The sequence below is a fragment of the Pinus tabuliformis genome, chromosome Q, assembly GCF_031772625.1.
Source record: "Pinus tabuliformis cultivar Carrire ecotype Pingquan chromosome Q, CPIR1, whole genome shotgun sequence".
Taxonomy (NCBI): domain Eukaryota; kingdom Viridiplantae; phylum Streptophyta; class Pinopsida; order Pinales; family Pinaceae; genus Pinus; species Pinus tabuliformis.
In genome coordinates, this window is record NC_142296.1 from 1,155,153,986 (window position 1) to 1,155,168,007 (window position 14,022).

The 14,022-nt window shown below is 33.9% G+C and overlaps 1 protein-coding gene across 1 annotated transcript in view; it reads right to left on the reverse strand.

The window, feature by feature from the left end:
• LOC149223743 (sister chromatid cohesion protein PDS5 homolog A-like) overlaps positions 1–14,022 on the reverse strand; it is a 167,808-nt gene that overhangs the window by 138,438 nt on the left and 15,348 nt on the right. The gene's annotated exons all lie outside the window — the stretch shown is intronic.

The following is a 14,022-nucleotide window of genomic DNA, read 5'->3' on the forward strand; positions in this document are numbered from 1 at the left end:
TTCTTCATATGGTCTTCAAAAGGTCAAACATTGATCTCAGACCTTCGTCCTTCAAGCTAGGATATGAACCACATGAATGAATCCTAGAAGGATTCGATCTTCAAAAGAGATGTCTTAAATATTTTCTTGTCACAATATCTCATATCTAGATGCCACATCGACTGTGCTAGCAATAATTTCTATAGAAAACTCAGATATCCTAGAGGTATGTTGCCACAAAGATTTTGGACTGTCTTTTAGTCTTTCTTTCTTGTTTGAGTGAGGGTACATATGGCTTTTATTCTCCTTGAGTACTTTGTAGGCTACACACATGAATTTCTTATATGACCAGTTCTTTAATGGATGTGAATAGGCTATAGTCTTAAGTTATTCATTCCTAAACTTGTCTGAAACATGTCGTCTGCTTAAAAAAAATTAGCAACATTTTATAGTTCGGATCTTGAGCAATATATTGCCTTGAGATAATTCAAATTACTCCACAGGGTTCCACAGGAATAGTCATGGTTCATATGCCTTTGGATATAATCGACATATTTTTTGGTCCCTTCCACATTCTGTAGGTCCAGCAAGGTGATCTCACAGGTATGTTCTTTCATTGTAACAAAGTCAACTTTAAATTACACTTTGCATATTGCATAAGGATCATGATTCTTAGATATTAAACTTTTGTCTTTTGCATGTGTAAAGGAGTAACATTATAGACCAAGACATTGTCATAAAATTTGCATGATGCTTTGCACAGGTTGCCACATAAATGATAGAGGTATAGCTTATATCTTCAAATACTTCACATATATCTAGTCCATAATTGTAGTCCTCCTCACAATGAGGCATAACATAATCCAGCTCTTTTCTTTCACAAAGAAATAGCGGACAAACTTTAGTAAATTGGTCATTTTTTTCACAGATTCTTGGTTTTATATATTGACTTTAGATATTTACTTTAGAGTAGCCTTGTCAATTTTGATTTGTCATATAGCTATTCATACTTATCACTTTATATGATTAGACTAGATAAATTCAAATTTCATTCACAAATAATGCTTGATATGATTACAACTTCTACTCACTTCAGATTGTAGCCATTCTTTCAAGGAAATATGATGTAGTATAGTTAGTCCCTAGGAAGCTTTTCATATAGTACCACAAGAGATTCAATCTAACTTTAGAGAATATTGAGGGAAAATTTTGGTCTTCTTATCCTCTTAAGCACTAGCATAGATCAATTGTAACTTCTATTATCACCCTTCAATAGTCCTTCTTCGTCTTTAATCTAACATGGACTACTTCAAGTATATAGATTGTGTTATGAATATCATAAAATTGTCATGGAGCTCAAATTCCACAAAAATGGGATCCTTATAAGTTGAAGTTCTTCGCATGTCACAAAGAGAAGATATTTTAGAATTCGAATGTCATGGGTTAAACTTTGTTATGTAAACACTTGAAAATAGATTGTATATAAAATTCTTCTCCCAATCTTTGCAAATAAATGCTTCAATAAATGTTAGGCCCCTATACTACTAGTGTAACCCCTTATTGTTATTAGTACAACCCACTTATTATATTGATGTACCCATGTAGTGCCCATATTGTTACTATTGTGCCCCATATAAGCCCACTATTGTTATTATTGTGCCCTTACATTATTATTGTTATGTCAGCTCTGATTATGTTATGACCACTTAGACTCCTATATATAGAAAGGAGGTCTTTTCATTTGTATCATCCAAGAATTGTTCATTTATGTAATGTAAAGGAGGTTGCCCCCTTGAAGAGGTTGAATTCTAAGGCATTGATCTATCTTTTCTATCTTTCCTTGAACTGGTTTCATAACATTTGGTATCAAAGCTTTGGATTCTAGGGTTTCGTTGCTCCAAACAGGTCATCGTGGCATTTTCACTATAACTTTTTTTTGCGACGTTTCAGAAGCTAAAAAAAAAACCATTTGAGAAGAAATCACGGTGAACTTCGGGTCCGAATTTTAGAGCTTTTCGTGCTATATTTATGGAGATATGATCTGAGGAAGTTGGTCTTTTTGAAGACTCCTCAATTAAATTCCAAATAAGTGACCTGGGGAAAATCATCATAACTTTCTCTATAAGCATCAGATTGAAATTTTGTAAGAAGATACATAAAGAGGATAGACTGTAGCTTTTTGTATATATTTTTCAGTGCCAAAGGTCGAAACAGTGACACGTGGAACTTCATACAATTTCGCTCTTCTAGAAAGGTCTATAATCAGGTCATCTTGGGAGATTGTGCATAACTCTTTCTTGGAGAATCCAATTTGGATCAGAATGGTGGCACTGGAAAGAGGACACAGAGGGCTACTACAGGTCGCAATTTCAGAAATTAAAGATATGAAAGTACAGAGTTACATTCGTTTCAAGATCGAGCTCCTAAAATCAAGAAAAATAAAGATGAGGATGTTTGATGGCAAGGATTCAGTAAATTGGATACTTCAGATGGAGCAATGTTTTGATCTACATGGTGTACCACTGTTACAAAAGCTATGTATTGCATCTTCATATTTAGAACCAGACCAATTTTTATGGTATGAAGGGCTTTGTTCTCATAAACAACTTGTTATGTGGTCAATTTTCATGGAGGAAATGATAGCACATTATGAGGATACAAAGAGCAACACCACAACAATTGGAAAGAGTAAAAGGGCTTTGTGACAGAGTGGAAAGCAAAATTATGGAAACCAGGAAGCATACCCCTCACAACTATAAATATGGAAGTTTTGTTTCTCCTAGCCTTCCACAACCTACAAGGGTTACACCACAACAATTGGAAGAAAAAAGAGAAAAAGGGCTTTGTGACAATTGTGATAGCAAATGCACTAAAGGTCATAAGTGTGCTAAGAAGAAATTATTTTACATAGAATATGAAGAGGAGGAAGAAAAGGATCAAGAAACATCAAAAGAAGAAGATATATGCCAGGACCCAACCCCGGTGAAAGAAGAAATGAATCAAACCATATCTTGTAAAGCATTGGCAAGAATTACCACTCCTCAAACTATCAAGATAGAAGGACATATTAAGAAAAAAAATGTTCAAGAAGTGAAAGATCACATCGAGCATCAAGAAATGAATCCAACCATATCTTGTAAAGGATTGGAAAAAATTACCACCCCTCAAACTCTACAGATAGAAGGACATATCAGTAAGAAAAAGGTTCAAGCAATGAAAGATCACATCAAGCATCAACAACAAGTTCTCCAACTTTTAAAGGATAATGCCACTTCGGTGTAAAATCAAACGAAACAACAGGTAGATCAACATTGTAGTGAAAATTATTTTGATGTAGGTGATTGGGTATTTTTAATGCTACATCTCAAGCAAGCTATTTATGAGAAGGAAATGTTGGCAATACTACATGCACTTAAAAAATGGCGACCTTACCGAATGGGAAGACTCTTCAAGGATGAGGATGTGGAAGCATCGTTTTGTGCTATTTCTATTATCCAACGAGGTTGGATAAATGAAGAAAGGGATGAATGGAAGAAGGACGAAGAAGTATGGCCACTTATTCAAAAGTTGCAAAAGATCCCAATTCAAACAATATTGCCAGAAATTGAAGAGGAAGGAAAAATCATATTAGAACCTGGAGCAGTCATAGAAACAGGAACCTGATAACTATGAAATCGATCAATTTCATAGTATTTCATCAAGTGGAAGAACTCACCCACTGAATATTCCACATGGCAGGACAAGAATTTTATACAAAAGTATCAAGAACTACTCAAGCGTTGAGGACAACGCTTTTTGAAGGAGAGGGGCATGTTAAGCCCCTATGCTACTAGTGTAACCCCTTATTGTTATTAGTACAACCCACTTATTATATTGATGTACCCATGTAGTGCCCATATTGTTACTATTGTGCCCCATAGAAGCCCACTATTGTTATTATTGTGCCCTTACATTATTATTGCTATGTCGGCTCTGATTATGTTATGACCCTTAGACTCCTATATATAGAAAGGAGGTATTTTCATTTGAATCATCCAAGGATTGTTCATTTATGTAATGTAAAGGAGGTTGCCCCCTCGAAGAGGCTGAATTCTAAGGCATTGATCTATCTTTTCTATCTTTTCTTGAGCTGGTTTCATAACAATAAACTTGTTGTCATAGAGACTCAGAAACTCGCTTTCAAACTTCACAAAATTGTTACAGACTTTTATCCTCTATCTAGGGTTATTGCAGTAATAAAAAAATCCATTATTAACTTCCTTTTATAGACCTTAATTACCAATGAAACATGGTGAGGAAACTCGGCCTTCATAACTGATGCATCATAGGTCTTTTGGTCAGTAAAGGGTCACCTTGCTACAACACAAAGATTTTGTCCTAAAACATAGAGAGCAAATATAGATTGTCTAGTCCTTCCTCCATTGATGATCTCGACTACCTCATAGGCATTGGGAAAATCTTCAAACTCTCCTTTAGACTCCCATTTCTCTGACTTCTTATCGTTACTTAGGGTTTCCTTAATATTGCTCCTATCTATACCATAGGTCTAGTACCATTTGAAATTTTGTTATATGATAGAATTTCTTATCATGGTAATTACTTGTGACTGATATTTATTATTTTCTTAGCTTTAATTATTTATTTATGTCATCAAGCAATTACACAATAGAAAAACATGGATGACATAAAGCATTGAAGCCAAGAGACACTAGAAATTAGGCTCCAAGCTAGGGAAAAACTTCACAAAGGGGAAAATCCAACAAATCCTCTTCATATAGAATTAGATCAAAGTGAGATATCTCAAACCCAAGACTACCACACAGATTCAAATCAACCCTCCACCAAATCTCCTCCAATAAATTCAATGTTAACAAAACTCTATGCTATTCAAATCTTTGAAATATAGTCAACTCCTGAAATGTTGGCCCCCTGAAAAATTGTGCATGCCATACCTCAAAAAAATTTCCACATGCAAGGAAAACTAGGGTAGAAAACATGTCTTCTTTCTCTCCTTTGATTTTCCTCTCTCTCCTTTGAGTTTAGTCATCTTCTTCTTCTTGTTTGGGATAGACGTCGATGTGATGATGAATGAGTGAATGATCTCCAAAATGGCCATGTTGAATTCTATATATACATGCCCAAGAGCGTTGAATAGCTGCCTCCAGGGCTGACTTGGTCTTGTGGTTGACAATTTGACTCTTTGACTCAAAACAAAAATAATTTTCCTTTTCTACAAAAAGTCCATTCCATTTATATTTCTATCATTATAAACTTATCCTATTGCAATGATAGATAGAAATTATTCCTCTTTAACCTAAGACAAGGTAGCAAATATTTGTTCTTTAAAATTTTCTAAACCTCACAATGATTCTCTTCATGTTGGGCCTCATAGAAATTGCACCAAGTACAAGAAAGGATGGTTCGGGGTTGGAAATTTTGAGGTTGATCTTAAAGGGTAGCTTTTGCTCAGAATTCATGGATTAATAGAGGAATGATCTTCCTTTCAAAGGATATCATTATCTTATTCATGAACTAAAGTTTTTGAAACATAATAAAAATGCATGTTTTCCTACCAAGATCTTCAAAAGAACATGTTCTCTAAAGTCTTGTTCCTCATATTCTAAGTGTGTTTTCAAAGAGGAAATGATTCATAAATTGTCGTGGATATTCCATTAGACAATTTGTCACAATGGATCTGATAAGGAAAATTTGTTGAACTTTGAAAACTATACTATGAAGGTTAATTTTTCCTTATATTTATGGAATTTTTAAATTATTAGTTAATGTGTATGAATTCAAATACAAATATCAATAAAATGAAATACAAGGCTCACTTACAAAATCATAATACCACAAGATATTACTTGGGAAACCCTTTTGCGATAAAACTCAGTTGGATGGTGAGGTTGCTATGCTCTTTCTTTATCTCAATGGAAATTGATGCAAGTATAAAGGAGTCAGACATGTGGAACATGGTTTATATGAAACAAAACCATTCTATATTTTCGCTCTTTTTATCCACTTTTGGCTATTTTTCTCATTTATGGCACAAAATGCACCCGAATAGAATGGAACCCCTTAACCTCCTAGTGTTTTGGTTATAAACCAATGCAATAGCCAACTACTGGTTAAGTTGGAATCCTCCAAATCTTCACTAGAGTTCCAATATTGACTCTTCTAGAGCCTTATTCACAATGATCATGTATCTAGCTCACTTTCCATGAATAATGAGAGATGACATGGCATGCTCTCAAATCACAGTGATCAAAGTGGGAATGATAACTCCTGAGTGGCATAACATTTGTATAGGAACTCTATTTGAGGTCGTTTTTGTGTCATTGGAAAGGTATCTGAGTGTAGAATATGTTGTGTGACATTTTCCTTAAGTAGAAACCTTTTACCCTAAAAAAAATATATGTAATGCCTCAAATTTATTTTGAATGGTTTTAAAGCCAAATTTTCCAAATTGGTACCCACTAGTAAAAATGGTCATGTGATATGATTCCTCCAAATTTTCCTCTAAAAGCATCAAGAATGAGGAAAGTAATATAATTGTCCAATTTAGATCATTCCTACCCATTTTTGGGGTATTTTTTCCCCAAAATATTTTAAAGAATGAGTCGAGGACATTTTTCCTTTACCTTCTACCTAGAGTACCATTTAACCCTGCTTGGAAGCTATCCTTTCAACCCAATTTTCCAAAGGTCATGTTTCCCTTGTATTTTATTCCTAAACCTAATCTACAAAAGTGCATCCTTTTTCAACTCCATATGAGAATTTGGTGCTAAACAATCCACATAAGGTAGGGCTTGTTCCTCTTCCTGATCTAGCATGGAAGGATCATAGAGTTTCACATTTTCTACATTCAATATTAAGTATATGTGCACATATAGGGGTAGATTATAGGCATTATCTCAAAAATTTTGTAGTATATCAATGGGTAAACATCATAGAGCCTTGATTTTGATACCAAGACCATGTAGCCTCCACTTATTCAATTATAACCATACTCTTGCTCCCACTCTAAATGGTTTCTCTAATATGTGTTGATCATGCTTGGACTTGCATTTTTCCTATGACTTATATCTGATATTCTCAAAAATAAATTGTTTCATTAACGGATTCCCCTATAATATCCTCCCTCACTTCTTTTTTTTATATGTAATATCCAAAGGTGAAGGTAAAAAATATCTAGAACAAGTTTCAAATGGGAACTAATGGCAAAAGTGTGGGTTTCCCTATTATAAGAGTGTTTTATGTACACCATATTTTTATCCTAAGTATTCATATACTTCTAATTTCAATCCCTCAAAATTTTCACTAAGTATTTTTGACTAATTCTTTTTTCCATTTTTTTGTGCATAGAATGTTGTAGACCTCTTCAACATCATGTCCATATTCTCCCACAACATAATCCAAAATGAACTTAGAAATCTTATGTTTGTATCTTAAATTATGCTCCATGGGATTCCAAAGTGCATCTAGACATGTCCATAGAAGAATATTTATACTTATTTCCCATTGATGGTCCCTTATAGTGCATGAGAATGCACATCTTCTTTGACCTATCAACTACCATCAATAGGTAGTCATGTCCCTCCTTGGTTCTTGGTAAACCTCCCACAAACTCTATGGAATTTTTTCCCAAGGATGAGTGGGTATAGGTAAGGGATGGTATAGACCTTGTATCCTATCACTAGGCTTATTGATACAACAAAGAATACATCCTCCTATGAGCCCATCTACAAATTCTTACCTCTTGGGCTAATACACATATCTCTACCAAAACGTTGTGTAACCTTAGAGTTGTGCACCTCTTGGATTAGCTATAGTCACTCATATTTAAGAACTATAATTTTTTCTTTCTTTATTAATTCTTGATAAACTATTCTACATTAATAAAATTATTGTGTTTATCTCTCTTGGATCATAAATATTCTTGATTGGTTGATTCATCATTAGATAAATCTACCCTCATATATTTGATTATTCTTGTGGAACCCTAGAAATGTTCTATGTAAAAACCCTAGATTATGAGCGTGTCAATGATAATGTGTGAAACCCTAGTCTACATAGGGTTATTGGGGAAGTCTAGGAGAATGATATTCTTGATGTTTGAATTTTTTAAAGATGGCATGTTTGGTGTTTTGGTACGGTTATGAAAACCCTAACTTGTTAGGTTTGAATGGTAATATCTGAAATACCAAACATTTAAAGTATTAATAAATTAGGGTTTTCTATGTTTTGTATTGAAACCCTAGATCATTAAGGCTTTGGTAGGGTGTATAAGAAAAAACCCTTGTTTTAGATAATGTCTTAGGAGTGAAATCCTAGGTATATGTGTGTTTGTCTGATCAAAACCCTAGTCTGATCAAGTTTGTTATATGTCTAACTTTAATATATTGATAGTTTTTTCATTGGGTTTAACTAACACGTGTTATGATATGCTTGTGCATGATGATGGAATCCTAGATATATGTGTTGACCTAATTTTTTATGGTCATGTGTCCTATGGTTTGGAACTAAACCCTAGTCGATGCTTGATCCTTTAGGATGATAGTATTTGTGAATTCTAGGGTTTTAGAATTTAATTTCTCTAATATGTGATGATAAGTGTGATAATCTGAGTTTTATGAAATTTTGTTGAAATATAAATTTGAGTTGTGAGTGTTTTTTATTATTAGAGCTTAATGGCTCATGTATGAAGTCTAGGATCCTGTACTAAATCCTAGTGGAAGTCTAAAGTTGTTAAATGCATTGAAGAACTAAATTTGTTTGAATTTCTTCTAGGGTTTGAAATATTTTGAAGTAGGGTATGTAATACCTATGGAGAAAAATATTGAAGCCTTAGATATAATGAAATTTGTTATCTTGCTTGAGATTCTTAAAGTCTTGATGATAAAGTCTAGGGTTTATGACAAAAGCCCTAGAAAGAAGTATAAAAGTATGTGTCTCTCATTTTTTAACCTAACTAAGTTTGCGTATATGATGTCTAATGTAAAATTCTACCATTATTGTATGATTCCAATATAGTTAATGCCATGCTTCTATATGTATTTGGTTTTACTTGCAATTTAATTTGTGCAGGTACATAATATTCAAGATGGTGAAGATAAGTTGATATGATAAGCATGATGAAGAAAGTTATATGAATGATGATGGTCATGATAACTTTGATAAGAAGGATGGAAGCCATGAAATATTCTCCAATTTCATAAGAAGAAGTTGATCCCCTAAGTTAAGAGGGAGCCTAAAAATCTCCCTAGTTAAGAGGGAGAGAGTACCATAGTCATGATGGGCATCTTGAAAGAAGAAATTGGAGAATGAATTTTGAGGGGATACTATGATAAGGAAAGAAATATTTGATTGTAGAACATGTTGTTGCAAGTGAAGTAGGAAAAGAATATGTATGATTGAGGAATCTTTTGTCAAGATTCGTATGAAAGTACCACTGTAATAAATTGATAAGCAACATCAACTTGCCTAAAAGACCCCAGAGATTTGTGTTTACTTATGTACATTTGAAATTTTCTTACTGATTAGGGTTGTGTTTGTACAGGTAAATATCTCAGGGGTTGGATAGCATGTTGATTACACGAGATATATTTGTTACTAATCTGTTTGATCAGGGAGGATTTTCTACCGATTGGAATAATCAAGAGTGTAGAGGATTTGTGTGTGAGACACAGTTACTGGGAAGACATCCAGTCAGCACTATGTATTGATGTCTAGATCTCGAATGAATTAGGGAGGGTGTCATTGGTCATAAAGCTATAACCTTAGATATGTACCTGGATCCCTGGGTTGATGGTTAGCAAGTAAGCCTCATGGTACCTAGACTAGCTGAAAGATTTAGTCCATCTTAGTCCCACCCTAATAGATTGCCCTAGTTAAGAATCTAGTATGTGGCACCGTGAGTATTTATACTGTTGAAGGTCATTGGATAGATTTACCTCATCAATAATCTAGTCCATGGAATTTTGGTGCCTAAACTCTTCACGGTTCATATGTTTCTAAGATCTTCCTCGTACTTGTTATTATGAATACCTTGCTAGTAGAGAGGGAGTGTTGAAATATGTAACTAGGTTGTCTTCATAAATGTATTTGAGTCACAATGAAATGCATTCCTTTTTTGTAAGCATGGTGTTACCTTTCCATTAATTTTAAAAAATATAGCACATTACATCCATATGTATGAAGGTTAGGTGGCCTCAACTTTCCCTGAGGGAAACCAAGTCTATTGGCCACATAACCACAAAATATGCCATCTAAAAACAAAAAATAATAAGTCTCACCAACCATGCTATGTATGTTTGAGAGTATTTTTTCTTCCTATTTTTTAAATATCTATAGACATAAGTACTAATAAGCCTAGAAATTTGAAATTGTTCCATGCAAAACTAAAAGCAAAGATGCATTTTTTCTACTGCTTGTTAGCTAAATCCGCTGGTGCAAGGTATTTCACAGTGGAAACTGGTAGATTTGCATGGGGAATATAGGGTATATGTTTCTATATTCAGCTGAGACGACCATTCTACTGTTGTAATTAAAATTATATTTTTTGAAATTCTTTGGTGTAATCTAGGCGTCCATGGGAGGCCAAATCCATATCAGGAGGAAACTTCTCTAAAGATTTAGCTAGGGTTCTCTTCATTATCCAAAAAAAATGGATTGTCTGGTTGTATTGAGATGATCTACCATGAATGCGGCCTGGGTCTAGGATCACTGTTTTTCAATCGTCTAAATCACGTTCAAAATCTTCCTCAGTCTATCGAATCTCTACTTCCCAATCTGCAATAAGTTGCTTGACTATATTAGATCTACTATCATGATATGCTTGAGTTTCTTCCTGAATTATATGAGAGGTCGATTTGCGTTCCCAACCCGTCCCCTTGGAAGGACTAGGTTGAATGGTCTAAGAAGGGGAGGCCTTCATTTACTTCCCACGGCCATGGCCCCCATGACCATTATTTCCTTTACCAAAGGTACGGACCATGATGCTACTTCTGTCAATCAGATGATGACCCATGTCTACCTCTAGAGGTCGACCCAAATAGGGTCACAGATTAGAAGCAGGGAATTGCTCAAGATTGCTTTCTCTCTACACACCTGTTAAAGAAATTTCAAATAAAATCCACCAAGTAAGGAACTCACTCCTAATCATATTGCCAACATTGTTTAATGGTCCCATATCTACCATTTTTCCACCATTTTCCATTGATGGGCCTATCTCTGAATTTCAATAGAACATTACACAAAGAAGAGAATATGAATTTGGGCCAATAGCTACCCGGAGGCCGCAACCCATAAAACACCTTACATCAGGACCTAATACAATGCACCCAGGATATAGAAACCAAACCCACTTGCCCCAAAGCAAGCCTATATTAATAGGAATTAACCCAAGAGTAGCCCCTTGACTAGGACCGACCCATAACCAGAAAAGAGAACCAAACCTAACATGCCCTATTCAACAGGTCAAGACTGGACTAAAATGTTCCAACGGGGCTCTCCTTGCCTCAAATAAAAAATGACTAAGGTTGTGATGAAATCTACAGACAACCAAGGCTCAAATTCAAGCTCACCCAAAGACTAAATACCTTGGAACCAAACAAAATTTACCAAAAACCCAAACCCTTACTGTTTCATTTCTACACGAGCAAGGAGGACCAAAACATACAAATTAGTCTACCAACCAAACTCTGCAAGAACCAAGGTGGGACTACCAGATACCATACACCATAGACACCACAACATACAAAAATAAAGACTCAAACCGAACTAGAAACCATTCAAGGCCATGCTCTAGGAAGTTTCGCTTCGAGTCTCACCAAACCACAAAACCATGCAACTCATAGTTTGGAGGGAAAATATATTGATCCATACATGTAGAGGAAGCTAAATTAAGAGTGGAAACATACCAGTGATCGTTGTTAAGACCTGGAGTAGACAAAGACCACGAGCTAGCCAAAATGACCAACTCAAACCAAATCCACAAAAGCCTAAGAGTGCAAACAAACTTACTCAACAAACCAGTGGGAAACCTCGCCTTAATGTTTTTCATAATACCTTTGCCACCCTCAAGGATGGCCATTAAACTATGCATGTGCACTGCCACCTCTCCAAGTGCAGCATGAATATATAGGGTGAAATATCTCGTAGATATGCCTTAAACAGTTGGCTAGGACGATCCCAATGAGTCTAACTCACACCTCGATCGGGGGACACTTAAATGTATTTATTAGAAGAATTAAGAAAATATTTTTTTCATTATTATTATGACTTATTAAAGCATGGGTTTCATGCTTGGGTCATCATGTTTTAGGTCAAAGTCCACATTGAGGAGTTCTAGGATTTTTCTGAGTCATTAGAGTCATTTTCCATTTAAAGAGACCCTTCTTCAACTTTTGAATTATGTAAAAAGAATTAATATTGAGTCAAACATATTATTTATCCCCTCCACACCAAGTCATCCTCAAGGAGAACAAGTTAGACTCAACTGGTCAATTCGACCTCACCAGAAGTTGCTATTAAAGGATTATCATCTACAAGAAGGAAAAAAGGGCTAACTTAGTGTGGAGGAAGTCTTTGTTTAAGTCAAGCGTCTTGGATTATCTCATGAGACTATTGAAGGAAGAATTGTTGACTGGATTTTCCCCTAGATAGTGGTTTTTCCCTTGTTGTCTCCCTACATCTCGTGTTTTTATGCTATTTTTTGGTAATTGCTTGATGAACTAAAAGATAAAAGATAAAAATAAAGATAAAAGAATCACAAGTAATTATCTCCATGGAAAGAGATACACACATGCTTCATATTGGATTGTAAAAAGTGCAACAAATAGAAGTGCTGCAATTAATGTATATGTATACATATACATATACATATACATATACATATATAGATATCATGCTATGACTATTAAAAAGTTTTAGATAACCTCAAAAGAAATAAAATCTAATAAAACTTATTTGTAGTTTACATTTTGACATCTTTTAAAATCATTGTAATTTAAAATACATTGATTGTGAACTAAAATGAACTTTATACATGCCAATATGACAACTAAAACTGTTATTTTGTAAAATTGTTATTTTCTAAGATATTATTTTTATGAATATTCATAATTGAAGGTCTTAAGATAAACAATTGATTGAAATACTTGGATAGCCAAGTAAATTTAGGAAAGTTCATAAAATTGTAGAAACATATTGTTAATTATTTAAAATAACATACATTGATTGCACTAACATACATGATATATTTTAGTTCACTTTAAGTATCGAAGTGACTTGCATCATAGTAAGATCGTACTTATTTCCTCAGTCTATGAAACTAGAAATTAAAATTGTTATTTTGTAAAATTTGCTTCTTGAACGTGATTAATTGAAGGCCTCAAGATAAGGAATTGATTGAAATATTTGGATAGTCAAGTAAATTTAGGAAAGTTCATAAAATTATATAAAATTATCTAGAATCACAACATTGATTTTTTTTGGTATATTAAATTCAAATACATATGACTTATATCATGTTATGACTAATCTCCTGTAGACGGTCTCAAAAGAAATAAAATTGAATAAAACTTACTTATTGTTTACTAGTTGAAGACATCTTTTAAAATTGAATTTAAAACTTATTTCAATCCTATTTGTGTTTTTTAATTGAACCATGATATATTTCAGTTCATTTTAAGTACCAAAGTGACTTGCATCTTAGTCTAAGATTTTACTTATTTTCTTAGTCTATGAAGCAAGAAATCAAAATTGTTATCTTTTCTAATAAAAGGTATACTATAGAAAAAAATAAACTAGAGAAATAATTAACAAATTCATAAATTGAAATTTAATGAACACCCATAAGTAAGATTAATAAACATCGATAAACTGAAATAATAAATCTATCAATAAACTCCCTATATGAACATATATAAAAATTACATTACATGAACATCCATAAACTAAAATAATGTTCATCCATCCATAAATTGTCCATGTATGAAAATATAAAAAGTTTGTATCACATATGAATGTGCCCTATGAAAT